Raw genomic sequence first — 14,921 nt, forward strand, 5'->3', positions numbered from 1 at the left:
TGCATCAGGAGGGAGCTGGATTGGAAGTGAAACAGCACCAGAACTCAGAACAGCACCCATATGGAATGCTGACATTGAGGGCCACCAAACGGAGACTTTACCAACTACACAACAACATCAGCCCTGATTTAATTTTTTAAATGAGGGTTAAAGAAGTGAATCCTTTCTACTTCTTTGCAAAAACGTATTCTAAAACTCTTAGGACATAATAAGATGCTGAAAGTATTCTCAGAAGAAGCCTGTGATCAGTTTTTTATATCAATAATTATTTATATGACTCTAAAACATGAAGTCGCTTGATCAAGACATACTGTTTTTTACTGGATTGCTTGTATTTATTGACAAACAACATTGTACATATTTATGGGGTACAATGAATATTTCGATACATGCATACATTCTAATGATCATATTAGGGTAATTGGCTTCCATTGCTTCACACATTCAAGGTTTCTTTGCAGTGTGAACATTCAAAAATCTTTTGTCTATCTATTTAGAAAAATTCAGTATGTTGTTGTTAACTATTGTTACCCTACTGTGCAATAGGACACCAAAAGGATTATTTTTAATAATCTTTAAAAAACACAACCTCTAATTTAGGAGAGCACCCTTTTCAAAGTCTTACTCAGTGCCACATGAACATCTTTGTTCCTCAAACTATAAATAAAAGGATTCATCATTGGCCTCACGATGGTATAGAAAACTGTGGATACTTTTTCTTGTTCCAAAGTCCCAGGAGGAGAAGGTTTAAGGTACATGAATGCTGATGCTCCAAAAAAAAAAGAGAAACAGCAATTATGTGGGAGCTGCAGGTACTGAAGGCTTTGGACCTGCCCTCTGTAGATTTGATGCGAAGGATATTGGAGAGGATCAGAGTATAAGAAATGAAGATGATGAAGCTGGGCCCTATCACATTGATGCCCACCACAATGAAAACCACCAGCTCATTGACGTAGGTGCTAGTGCAGGAGAGCTGGAGGAGAGGGGGAATGTCACACATGTAATGGTTGATGATGTTGCCATCACAGAAGGTGAGTCTCAGCATGCATGCAGTGTGGGCCACGGCACCCACAAACCCCATTGCATACACACCCACCATCAACATGAGGCAGACCTGATGGGACATGGTGGCCTTGTACAGCAGGGGCTTGCAGATGGCCACATATCGGTCATAGGCCATCGATGTCAAGATACAGCACTCATCAATAACGAAGAAGGCAAAGAAAAAGAGCTGAGCCATGCACTCAGCATAGGAGATGATGTTCTGTTTCACAAAACTCACCAGCATTCTGGGCATTATGACACAGGAGTAGCAGAGATCAATGAAGGACAGGTTGCAGAGGAAGTAGTACATGGGGGTGTGCAGGTGAGGGTTCAGACCAATCAGAGCAATCAAGCCCAGGTTCCCCACCACAGTGACCACATAGATCCCCAGGAAGAGGAAGAAGAGAGGCAGCTGCAGTTCTGGCTGTTGAGTTAATCCCAGCAGGATAAACTCAGCCACTGAGGAGTCATTTCCTGAGGCCATTCTTCCTTAGGGCATCTGTGAGAATGGGAGAAATACAAACATTACAACAGATCCACTCTCTCAACTACAAGGATTTAAACTCAGCATGAGGGAATGAACTCACCTATCCTGCTGAGTAACTTCATTTCTTCCCTTTTATAAAACTGAGAGAATGGGTGGAGGTGAATAACAAAACCCAGAGAGCAACTTTCTGCAGGAAGGAGATCCAGAAGCTCTATGACCACTCCTCACTGGACACCAGCTCTGCTGCACGACTCTCTGGAGAGCCCACGGGGCCCACTCTGGGCCAGTGGTGATGTCGGTAGAGAGATGAGACCTTTGAAGGACTGCTTGCCTCCCAAAGATGAGACTTCAAAGGAGTTAGCAGGACACATACAATCGAAACTTCTGCATTTGGAGTCAGGAAAGGACCTTCTCCCCTATTCTCACAGAGAGAAACGTGGCTCTGATGAGTTGTACAAGTGAATAGCCCAGAGAGGAGTCTTTTCTGGTGTTGTTGTTGTTACTTCTCTTTGGGACAACACTGGGATGGAGGGAGCTGGAGCACAGCCCACAGTCCCCCAGAATCTGTGGATCATGATTCCTGACTGGCTCTGCACACAATGTCCTCGCTAGCCTAAGAGAGCGGCATACATAAGTTGGCAATGCCGAAAGAGTCACCCGCTAATATGCCTCTAGGGTGTTTATGCATTTGGAAGATCCTAGGGACCTGATTAGAAAGGGGAAGACTATGTTCCTCCAATGTCTCCCCAGAGATCAGGTTTTGCAACCAAAAGAAATTACCTACCTGCAGTTACAGCCTAGTTCATAATTGCGTTGAATTACTGGAACTCTTTGGTTTCCATCTGAATGGGACACATGCCCAAATAAAAAAGCAGGATGACTTTTCCTGTATCCAGTTCACTGATGCCTACATGAAATACTATACCATTTGTTGGTGCTTCTTACCATAATACATGCACCCATTTGAATACATTTGAATCTAAGCTCTAAAATGGGAAAGATCTTGATTATTTTCTTCAGTGATATTTTTACAGGAGCTAGAAAGGAAAATACCTAACATAGAGATAGATGGATAGACACATGGATGTATAAATATATAATAGATGATCAATAACTATTTGAATAACCAAAGAAAGAATAACTGAGACTCCCTTCTCTCTGTTTCCTAAAATGTATATTGGATACCACATGGAATTCTTGCCACACGGGCAAAGGCTTATATGGTGTAAAGGCTGTTGTTTGTGGATCTGAGTATGGGGGGGGGGTGAAAAACATCAACAAGATGTGTGCAGGCCACTGTGGACCTCTCAGAGGCAATTCTTGCCACACGGGCAAAGGCTTATATGGTGTAAAGGCTGATGTTTGTGTATCTGAGTATGGGGGGGGGGGGCGTGAAAAACATCAACAAGATGTGTGCAGGCCACTGTGGACCTCTCAGAGGCCATCTTCATGCTTGCTGGGTCAGAGTGAATGTAAATGAGAAGGAGGAAGAGAACACACACTTCTCAGACTTCCTAAATTCCAGGAGTGTTCTAATACCTTACATGTAGGAAATAAACTGTCACAACTACATGTCTTATCTTACAAGGGGAAAATAAGTTACAATCTGTCTAGAATACCATAGTTAGGAAGTGGAGAAACTCTAGCTTTAAATTCTGACAGTCTGACTTGAGGGCACATTCTCTTAACCGCATCACTATAATATCCTTTACGGAGGTGAAATTTACAGGCATGTACATTGTTTTTTTTTTTTATCTTTTATTTAATGAATATAAATTTCCAAAGTACGACTCATGGGTTACAATGGCTTCCCCCCCCATACCGTCCCTCCCACCCACAACCCTCCCCTTTCCCACTCCCTCTCCCCTTCCATTCACATCAAGATTCATTTTCGATTATCTTAATATACAGAAGATCAGCTTAGTATACCTTAAGTAAGGATTTCAACAGTTTGCTCCACACAGAAACATAAAGTGAAAAATAATAGATGATTTGATTTTTTTTAAATGATGATGAAATCAGATCAGACCTATTGTCATGTTTAATCCCAGTGAGAGTTAAGTTGGGAATTGATAATTTCTTTTTTTTTTTCTTTTTTTTTTTTACAGAAGATCAGTTTAGTGTACATTAAGTAAAGATTTCAATCGTTTGCACCCCCATAGAAACACAAAGTGAAATATACTGTTTGAGTACTCGTTATAGCATTAAGCCTCAATGTACAGCACATTAAGGACAGAGATCCTACATGAGGAGTAAGTGCACAGTGACTCCTGTTGTTGACTTTACAAATTGACACTCCTGTTTATGGCATCAGTAATCTCCCTATGCACCAGTCATGAGTTTCCAAGGCTATGGAAGCCCTCTGAGTTCTCCGACTCTTATCTTGTTTAGACAAGGTCATAGTCAAAGTGGAGGTTCTCTCCTCCCTTCAGAGAAAGGCACCTCCCTCTTTGAAGACCTGTTCTTTCCACTGGGATCTCACTCACAGAGATCTTTTTGCCAGAGTGTCTTGGCTTTCCAAGGCATGTACATTGTTAAAGCTAAAATTTATGATTTTCCTGACACACCTCAGAGGCAAGTAGGAAAATAGTAGAAATGGCAAATGATTGTTCCAGACCTTCCTTCTGTAGAACTGTGCATAGATTCTTGGAGATAATGTATGAAGTGACCAAGGGGAGCATTCATTCCTCTGCACTGAGGATTAAGATCTCTGGCTGTACAGTCCTAGAAAGACAAATACCATATGTTCTCCATGATCTGTGGTAACCAAGAGTACCAAAAATGTAATGTACAGGAGTGAAATTGACATTTTGAGATTTGATGATTGTTTGCAGCCCTTGTCTCTACTGGTGAGGAACAGTGTTTTTCTCTTCTATTTGTTGAACACTTTACTTTGTCCAGGGCTTATCTTATGAGTATAAAATAAGCTGAAAGTAGATCATGGTAAAAATTAAAAGAAAGAAAAAGAAAAGAAAGAGTGAATTCCCATTCAAACCAAATGATCATGTGGTGGCTATTAAAGTAGTTGCACTCCTTGCTGTGAAGAGGACATTTTGGGCAAATTCAAAGCAAATTTCTCAGAACTATTCATCTACCATGTCGGAGACCAAGGACTGTGTTGGTGGCTGTTGCCTACTCAGTCATCAGAAGTTTTGCCTCACCCCAGCCCCCACCCTTAGGACAGTGAGAAAAAATTATTTAAGTTCCAGCAGGGAAGGCTGTCCATGCAAACAAGGAGGAGTAATTGAGTCATTTTTGGTTTATTAATTTCTTTTCAAACCCACAACTAAAGATTGTGTCATCAGCACCCTTTAGCAGACAATGAACCAGCAAAAATCCCTAACCCTGATATGAATCAAGCAGGCTGATTTTACAGGTTAACTACATGGTTTTGATCAATGTGGAAATAATGATCAATTTTTAAAAGTTTGCTTTGCTTTTTAGTGTTCATTTTCTTTTAGATTATCAACTTTTATTATTAAAATTACAATTCATATAAAATGATTAAACTTTCAAGTTTGGTGTTAACTTATTAACTCTGCTGAGATTGGGGAGGAGAAAGGTCTCCTGTTTCTCAGCCTGGGACAGTAGTACTTATAAAGTCTCCTAAATGTAGATTGGCAACCTCCAGCAGGATTCTTCCCCATGACACACCAACCTCTGGCCCACATTCTTCCTCGGAAACTATCTTGCATCTTCCTGAACACATGTTCATTTCAGAGATGGTCTCAGGTACCTGGCTATTCGCTAGATGTTAGCCTAAGGTGCTTGTTAGGTAAAAGACTAGGCTCAAATTCAATAAAAATCTAAAGAGATGTAGTTGAAAAATAACAATCTTATCCGTGGAAATTTGTTTCAACTGTAACTGGACATTGGGTTTAAAGAAATTTTTCTCTTATGAATGTAGGAAGAGTACTGTCTTTATAAATATTGCTTTATGGGGCCGGTGCCATGGCTCACTTGGTTAACCTCTGCCTGCTGTGCCAGCATCCCATATGGGTGCTGGTTCCAGTCCCGGTTGCTCCTCTTCCAGTCCAGCTCTCTGCTGTGGCCCAGGAGGGCAGTGGAAGATGGCCCAAATGTTTGAGCCCCTGAACACACATGGGAGACCAGGAAGAAGGGCCCAGCTCCTGGCTTCAGATCAGTGCAGCACAGGTTGTAGAGGCCATTTGGGAAGAGAAACAATGGAGGGAAGATGTTTCTCTCTGCCTCTCTTGCTGTCTATAACTCTACCTGACAAATAAAAAAAAAATATTGCTTTGTAACTTTCCAAACTTGTTTTTCAACTTGGCTTAACAGCTTTCTAATGAAATCAGTGGGTAATCAGTGCTTGTTATAGCCCTGCCTAAAGTGGATTTTGCCATCTCTGATTTAATGTCACTGATTTATAACTAGAGTTTTATAAAAGGAGTAAAATTCCATATAAATGTAATTTTGACCTTAATTCAGATGAAAGTATAATAAGTCATATAGGTATAATTGCTAAATGTAAATTGGTCAAAGGTAAATGAGATAAATATGTCTAAAATGTAAACTATGGTATTCTTAACACCTTATATTCTATAGAAAAACTGTTTGGGGTTATTAGCAAATATGTTTTCATGAATTGTCTAGAGATTTTTAAAAGGTTACTTAAAAATATAAATCAAGAAATCAACAGATAAAAAAGATCACAAATGTAAAAACATGTTCTTGGTAAGGAAGTTTAAAAAAGAGTTTTTTTTTTTTAATGAAGAAAGGACGTGATTTGTAATAATTAGTTTATCCTGATGATTATTTTACCCTAGACTGGAATAAAAAAGATAGAAAGCTACAAGTAAGTCTCAGAAGGTGTGTGGAACTCACAGAAGAAAGGTTAAAAGGAGAAAGATTTTAAATAAAAGAAGGGCATGGTTTGTAAAATTATCCTGGTGTCTAGTTTACTCTAGACTGAAATAAAGAAGGCAAAAGCTTTAAGTAAGTTTCAGAAGATGTGTGGAAGTCACAGAAGGTTATAAAAAATTCTTGGATAAAAATCTATTAATCTATTTTTCTTTGACATAAAGTTAAAATCTGATTATGTTAAAGCAATGAGTTTTTTACAGTACATATATATGTTAGTAAATATTTTTAAATTGTCTTAAAAATCTCTTTGAAACCTGCAGCATCTCCTTTTAATAGTTTTTGTTTAATTGGTGACTCTCAGTTTTCTAGCCAGCTCCAGTAAGCTCACTCCTCTTTCTTATTCTGACTCTGTTAAAATTGTTGAAAGTTATGGGATATGATTCCATTGACTGGTTCTTAAATTTAAGGTTTTATTTCCGATTTTTAGGATGACCAAAGACATGGATTTTTGTTCTGTTAAAGCAATCTATTGTGTTCTCTACTGTCTCTGTTAAGTTCTGATTGTTTAGGAACAAGTGAGCTTTAAAAGAGTTACAATTTGTTTACTTGTCCCCTCATTCCTCTAGAAATGGGACTGAACACCACCTTCTCTTGCATCCTCTTAAAGGCTGCCCCCATGATCTGCTTTACCAAAAACCAGGAGGAAAGAGGAACAAGCCAGACAGCAGTAATAAAGACAGGTGGCAAGCCAATTAATTGCTGCTTTACACAGCAATCTGCCATTAAGAAGACTCAACAGGCCAGTCCACAGCAAATGGCATTGGTTTTCAATGTGGAAAGCCAGGGCTGCAGATGGACACGGAAGGAAACTTTCAAAGAACCTGACAGCTCTGCTAGCCAAGAGTTGGGTGGCTTGAAACAGAACTGCCTGGGGGTTGGAGGATTCCTGGGTCAGAGTCTCAGAGCTCATTGGTTCTAAGCTAAGAAGCCCTTCACTCGTCCCACTGCTATAGTAAGCACAGCCACTGAAGAGATGGCCAAGCAGGGTCAGTAACATTACTGGAAGAACTTGTAAGTTTCATTTTAAAAATGCCTCCTTCCTTCTGTTCAGGCCAGCTAGGTAATGAAAGTCAACAGGGTACTTTCCTTGAGGAGGGTCACACCTCCCTTATGATGTCTCTTCCAACACCCCATGCAAAGAAATAAATAGGTATGGGCCTCATATCTTTTTTTAAAACTTTTATCTAATAAATATAAATTTCAAAAGTACAACTTTTGGATTATAGTAGTTTTTCCCCCCATAACCTCCTTGCAACTCACGACCATCCCATCTCCTTCTCCCTCTCCCATCCTATTCTTCATTAAGATTCATTTTTAATTATCTTTATATACAGAAGATCAACTTAGTATATACTAAGTAAAGATTTCAACAGTTTGCACTCACACAGACACACAAAGTATAAAGTACTGTTTGAATACTAGTTTTACCATTAATTCTCATATTACAGCACATTAAGGACAGAGATCCTACATGGGGAGCAAGTGTACAGTGAGTCCTGTTGTTGATTTAACAATTGACACTCTTATTTATGACGTCAGTAATCACCTGAGGCTCTTGTCATGAGCTGCCAAGGCTATGGAAGCCTCTTGAGTTCACAAACTCTGACCTTATTTAAACAAGGCCATATCAAAGTGGAAGTTTTCTCCTCCCTTCAGAGAAAGGTACCGCCTTCTTTGATGGGGCCTCATATCTCGCCAGACCTTAATGCCCACCTGATTATTTAGTCCCTCTTGTCAGTTTCTACTTGCCTCTAAATGAAAAAATAAAAACTCCCTTGTGGGTTGGTTGGCACCTTCACAGATCCTGTAATAAGTTCATTTGCTTTAAACTCTGTGTACTTAATCTGCTTGTTAAATTCATTTTCTCCAGACTTGAAGTAATAAAATACCAGATGGTATTTTATAAAACCGTGGATGCATGGAAGCAATATATACAAGCTAGCACTTCAACCCCCAGAGAGGCCATTTCCTGCTGAAACCCTGTCTTGACCACAGGTCCCTAAAAAGAGGTGCCATGAAGAGATCCTGGTTGCAATGGGTGCAGCCCCTTCAAAAAATAGAGTCCATCAAGATACAGATAAAACCCCAGATGAAGGCTTCATTCTTCCAAGGCAACCTGGATGGCCACGACCATCACCCTCGAACTTTGATACCCTAAAGAACCCCTAAGACAATGATCCCCTGTCAGCAAGAAGTAGCCAGGATGAGGTCAATAACCCAGGTTCTGGCAGTAATAGGGTGTGCATTAAAAGAAGGGTTGCTGAGGCTGTCTAATTCAGCTACGTGTCTGTGGGCCCTTCAGACTTTACCAAAATGTCTTGTATATACAGGCTATAAGCTGAGACAGGAAGGTTTGCACTAATACCTGCTTGTACCTCTCCCTACTTCTCCCCACTATGACATCCTCTCTTCATTGGGCTAATTGTCAGGTCTTTTATAGCCTCTGTTAAACTTATATAAAAATGAGTCAATGGTCTGACTTGTTACTAAGAGGAGTGGGGAATACAGTGAGCTATGGCCTGACCTAAGTCTATTTTTCTCTGGATGATTCTAGTCACTCTGTTTGTCCTCTATTTTTCTAATCAGTCGCACAGCTACCATCTACCCAAAAACCAGCCTTGTAAGGATTTTATCTGTAAGGATTGCTTACATTAAGTGCTGGGAAAATGTGTTCAATGCCCTCTGAGATAGATGTAAGCTTGCTTGTTCTGGCTTCTGTAACAAATGGTTGGCTTTGTAATTAACTCCCAGCAAGATGTCATTTTTGCCTTTATAAGCTTGCCCCTGAGCTCAAATGGGGCTGCATGATTTGGAGAGCACATGCCCCCATGCAGCCGCCAACTTTACCAGCTTTCAGAAATAAAGACTCCATAATTTGAAAGTGCAACTTTGGCATGTTCTGTAACTCGTTGTTCAGAATGTAACAGCTATTGGATATCTAAAAGTGCTGTATCTGTAAATTCTTGAATTTTTTGAAGAGAAGATTAGTGTACATATGGGACCAGTCACGGAAATAGGATTAGACCCATGAGCTGGAGGCCACACCCACCACCCCCTATGTTATCTCACCTGTATCCACCCACCTGTCAATCAGACTATGTAATTGAAAGGCCACCACAAAATATACCAAACACTCTAGTTAAAGGAAAATTTTATTGTTGAGGGGGAGAGAGAAGGTAAAAAAGAGAAAGGATCTTATTATAGCCTTGCAGGGCTGGGGAAGTGGGAGCAGTGAATCCCGTTAGGGTGGGGGTTGAACTTACACTTGTGGTTGACCCATTTAGTCACCTGACCTCTAGTAAGTCAGGTTGGGCTTAGGACCAAAGCTTATTGTACAAGGTGGCTATGGGCCAACAGCCTAAGATGGCACCAGGGGTTTAAGATGGCACCTCAGATAAGATGACACCATTTCACTAACAGTAACCACTCCCCTTTTAGAAGTAGATAAGTGGCTGTAGTGCACTGAACTAGTGCCACTTTGCCACTTTTCTGCCTGCTCTTCTGCACCGCAACTAGCCGCTCTCCCATCCTCTCCCTTGTAGTCTCTGGGCCACTCCCTGGAAAAGCCTGATATGGAACCTGCATGTGAATCTTTAGAGCTGCTTTACTAACGTCTCACTTAAACTTGAAACAACCAAGATATTCTTCAAAAGTTTGATGAATAAGCAAACCATGGCACATCCAGACAAAGGAATAAAAAGAAATGATATATGATGCCACAAAAAAACATGGTAGAGTGTGGGGAGCAACTGGGACTAGACTGTTACTCGAATTAAGACTTATTTTATGCATCTGCTCTCCCACAATATGGCGCTGGGAGAGGAGGAAACAGCTTCTACACAGCTGCCTCCAGTTCAACCAATAAACAGCAGGACCTGCTCCTGATTGGAGGAGAGCAGTGTACTCGGCGTGTGGGTAGCAGAGTTGGGATTGGTGGAAGAGGACTATAAAGGAGGAGAGAGACAACATGCACAGGGAACATCTATCTGAAGGAACACCTGTGCAGCCCCCGAGAGAGCCGGCCGGCAGTGTGCCGCTCCCCCGCGGAAGTGAGGAAAGTGGCAGGGGGAACCGCCCTTCCACAGAGGTGGAAGGGTTGGTAGCCAACCCGGGAAGAACCAGCAGCAAACCCGGGAAGGGCCGAGCAGACAAAAGAACAGCTCAGGGTCCTGTGTCGTTCCTCCGCGAAGAGGGGGAGCGACAGTAGAGCCTTAAGTGCATTTTGCTAAGTGAAAAGCTGTTATAAATACAAGACCAGATACCGTATTATTCCAGTTATATGACATTCATACAAAGGCAAAACTATAGGAACAGTAATGATATCAATCTTGAAGGTTTTTGAGAAAGCAGAGAGAGATGAATAGAAGAAACACACGGAATTTTTTGAACAGTGAAATTATTCTGAATTATACTGTAATGGAAAATATATGATAATGGCATTTTCAAAACCTTTGGAATTTTATAGCACAAAGAATAAATCATAATATATGCAAATTAAAAATTACTAATGAGGTCAAGATATCTTAGAAAGTTATTTAGATTGTGTAAAGAATCTAAGTAAGAAATGCATGAAACAATTTCACTGAAGGGCATGAGACAAAGAACTGCTGACCTAAGTAACTTTGGAAATGAATGAATATTTAATATTAGAGGCAGATGAACTGTACATAAGTGTTATACTCTAGTTAATGAAATCTGTTCTCATGGTATGGATTAACAATTCTGATACTGACATATGTGTACGCTGTGGTTGAATGATTAAGTAAATAGATAGAAGAAGGTGGAATCTAGGTTTCTAATGTTGTAGTGGGAAGCAAGGAGAGGAGGCAAGAACATCTATGTAGCAATAGATTACAGTTGAAGATATTAATAAAAACTCATGCTTAAGTTAACATAGGTACAGATGGCAATATATATAAATATTCATAGAAAAAGTATACATGAGTTACCACAGAAACATATTTCTCTTTTCTCTCAATTGAGAGAGCCTAAAAGAAATGACACGCCAGTAGCAATGAACACACCTAACATTCAGGTTTTGGTTTCTAATACCATTGTCCAACAAAAATAATCCACTCTTCTTGGAGAAAGGTTAATTCTAAGACTGGAATAGAAGGTGAGATAAGTCTGTAGCATCTTGCAGTGTCAGAAAGTAATAAAATCATCTAAAATTACAACACACACACACACACAGTGGGGGATATGCCACAGATGTACAGGCGCCAACTCAAAGAGTTCTCAGTGGCCAAGACTGGGAAATCTTGAGTACCAAAGTCAATAAAATAGTATTAGCTTATGATTCAGTGCATAATAAGGCCAACATTAATTATGTGGGAATTGAACCTCCCAGGAGGGAAAGAATAACTCTCATTCTTGAATTCTTCCCAAGAGTACAGTTTAAGAATTGGGAGGTAGGATGTAACTACACAGTGGACCAACCTATCAAGCACAGCTTCCCGGTGATCAGTGCCATCACAAGCAGTCATAAGCCATATAGATAGCATATACATTTGATACACTGTCATGAAAATTATACCTTACTTCTATGATCTTCATCCTCAAATTCCATAAGCTTGGTATTTGGTCAAGTTTCAGTAAAGGAGCATCCTACAAAATGCCTGTTCTTTATGCTTCAAAACTGTTAAGATCATCACAAAATGAAGTGTGAGAAATTTTCACAGCCAAGAGAAGCCTAAGAAATCACAATAACTTAGATGGGATCCAGGATTCAAAGAAATACATTAGGCAAGAAGCAAGGAAATACAGATTAATTTTGGATTTTAATTAATAATACTGCATAAACATTTGTTCATTCCTTATAATGTAAGATGTTAGTATTAGGAAAAAGTTTGCAGAGGGATATGTGGGAACTTCCTGTACTATCTTGTCAATTTTTCTGTGGACATAAAACTTACAAAAAAATAGATCCAAAAACTTTATTGTGGCTAATCTTACTGTGACACCTACTGAAAAAGGATGGGTAACAGATTTTTTTTCAGCTTTCCTCATGTGTTCTTGGGAGCTCATAGGAGTGACTGAACTTTATCTCACATTGAGAGTAAAAGTAGATCCTCCTCTTCTCTTTTTTTTTACCCCAAAGCATGAGTGGTGACTGATGGCTAAGATGTTCACTGGGCAACCTTTAGCTATAATTGCATGAACTGTGCACTAAAGGAAGAGATCAGGACAGTTAATTTTTCCTTCTTTGCCCATTATTTTCCTCTGCGACAATCTTTTATTGCATGGATCTTTAAAAATCAAGTCTTTCCCACTAACCTGCAAGGAGAGCTCATTATCTTCTCTGCTCTCGCTTCTGGTTCTGCTCAAGCTGTGATCCAGGACTGAAATGTGGTATTTCCTGCCATCTGTCTTATTTCCTCTCCTTCTTTGGCCTTGGAGAACTTGTATCCCACCAGTCTTTCCTTGAATTGTGTTAGTGAGATCTGCCTGTTCTGTTGCAATTTGTGTATTCGGAATAGACATACTCAGTGGGAGAAAAAAGGGAGATATGTTTTGTGTCCTGATTTCAGGCACACATTTCTGTCCAATTTTTCTCTGAATTTTGGGTATTTTCCCAAACATTATGATTGCACTGGTCTGTTGCACAGCCACTCCCTGTGAAAAGACTGCACAATCTGTAGACATCTGTCAAGGTCAAAGCCCCTGTGTGACAAGGGGCTCAAAGTTCAATAGGTTATTTTGCTTGGTTGTTTTAATACTGGGCCTGTTCTTCCTAAAATTAAATGTTAGTTTGTAACTGGCCCATTTCTGGCTTCTGCACCTCTGCTTGCTTGATAAAGGCCAAGGCCACCAGACTGTGGTTTTTCCTGTCTACTCCTGGCTGCAGACACAGGATAGCAGAGGTGGCATCAAGGTTACAAAAATCGTGGCTAATTAGATGACTGCTTCTCTCTTGGATATGCCTGCTTTCTGCTCACACAAGCTCACACGCATAATCAAATGTCTGATAAAAAGTAGGTTCTGCCTTTGAGCATCCAAAAGGAAGAAAACTGAGGAGGAAAATGAACATGAAGTCAGCTGCCCTCAAGCCTCTTTAGATTAAAAAAAAAACAAAACAAAACAAAACAAACAAACAAACAAAAACGCTTTTCCTTTTCCAAGAGACAGTCACTTTCCCTTGAATGGGGATTATATGACGGATAAACCTCTGGATCTGTCAGATCGGTTTTCAGCTTCTCATTGGCAAGAGAAAAGCCAAGGAAGTGAGACCTCTAAAAACAGACTGAGACAAGTGACTCTATATGAGGCCTGAAACCCATTCCCAAGGGCTCTTCCTCAAGCTACAAGGCTTTGGATGGGAGCTGCATGTTACCCAAAGATTCCCCAGAAGAGCCCCATTCACAGGAGTGCACCCTCCAGTCCTTGAGTAAATGCTCTCCAGAAAATAAAATACCATTACAAATAAAAGAAGAAAATCCTGTCTTCAAAATTCCTCTACGTCCACGTGAAACTTTGGAAACAGAAAATCTTTTTGATGACATGAAGGGTGCTGGTTCTCATGAGCCATTGAGAATAAAAAATAGGTCTGTCCAGGGAGGATGTGAACTTGCATCAGTTCTTCAGTTAAATCCGTGCAGAATGGCTAAAGCTAATCCTCTGCAGAACAACCAAGATGTATCCTTTGAAAATATCTAATGGAGTGTAGATCTAGGAGCAGACCTTTCTCAGTATAAAATGGATATCACTGTAATAGATACAAAGGATGGCAGTCAGTCAAGATTGGGAGGAGAAACAGTAAACGTGGACTGCACATTGGTCAGTGAAACCATACTTTCAAAAATGAAGAAGCAAAAGCAGAAGGAAGAAAAAAGTCCAAATGGAGAAAGAAAAATGAATGATAGCCTGGAAGATATGTTTGATCGGACAACACATGAAGAATATGAATCTGTTTGGCAGAGAGCTCCCCCCAAATAGCTGAAGAAGAGGAGGAATTGTCTACAACTAAAAGGAAACCAAACACTCATGGTGATAAACAAGATAAAATTAAGCACAAAGCATTTGTGGAGCCCTATTTTAAAGATGATGAGAGAGAAACTGGCTTACCAAATTTTCCTCATATTGAGGTGGTTCAGAAAAAAGAAGAGAGAAGAAAATTGCTTGGGCACACGTGCAAGGAATGTGAAATTTATTATGCAGGTTTGCCAGCAGAAGAAAGAGAAAAGAAGTTGGCTTCCTGCTCAAGACACCAATTCCATTATATTCCACCCAGCACACCAGAGAATTGCTGGGAAGTTGGTTTTCCATCCACTCAGACTTGTGTGGAAAGAGGTTACATTAAGGAAGATCTTGATCCATGTCCTCGTCCAAAAAGACAGCAGTCTTACAACGCAATGTTTTCTCCAAAAGGCAAGGAGCAGAAGACGTGGATGTTGATGCAAAAACAGAAGAATAGAGGATGGTTTTTCTTTTTAGTTCTTTATAATTAAAGTTGGTATTAAACATTTGATTTTTTGAATCTCCTATAAATTGACTTATAAATCAGTTT

At 40.0% G+C, this 14,921-nt stretch overlaps 1 protein-coding gene and 2 pseudogenes across 2 annotated transcripts in view; 1 reads left to right on the plus strand and 2 right to left on the minus strand.

Annotated features, from left to right (window-relative positions):
• LOC100352376 (olfactory receptor 8B3-like) overlaps window positions 1-14,921 on the minus strand; it is a 113,499-nt gene that overhangs the window by 97,241 nt on the left and 1,337 nt on the right. The gene's annotated exons all lie outside the window — the stretch shown is intronic.
• LOC100338627 (olfactory receptor 8B8-like) lies at window positions 597-1,543 on the minus strand (annotated as a pseudogene).
• LOC103350564 (DNA endonuclease RBBP8 pseudogene) lies at window positions 6,984-14,862 on the plus strand (annotated as a pseudogene).

The sequence above is a fragment of the Oryctolagus cuniculus genome, chromosome 1 (genome assembly GCF_051225735.1).
Source record: "Oryctolagus cuniculus isolate XC-2025 breed Fujian yellow rabbit chromosome 1, ASM5122573v1, whole genome shotgun sequence".
NCBI classification, from domain to species: domain Eukaryota; kingdom Metazoa; phylum Chordata; class Mammalia; order Lagomorpha; family Leporidae; genus Oryctolagus; species Oryctolagus cuniculus.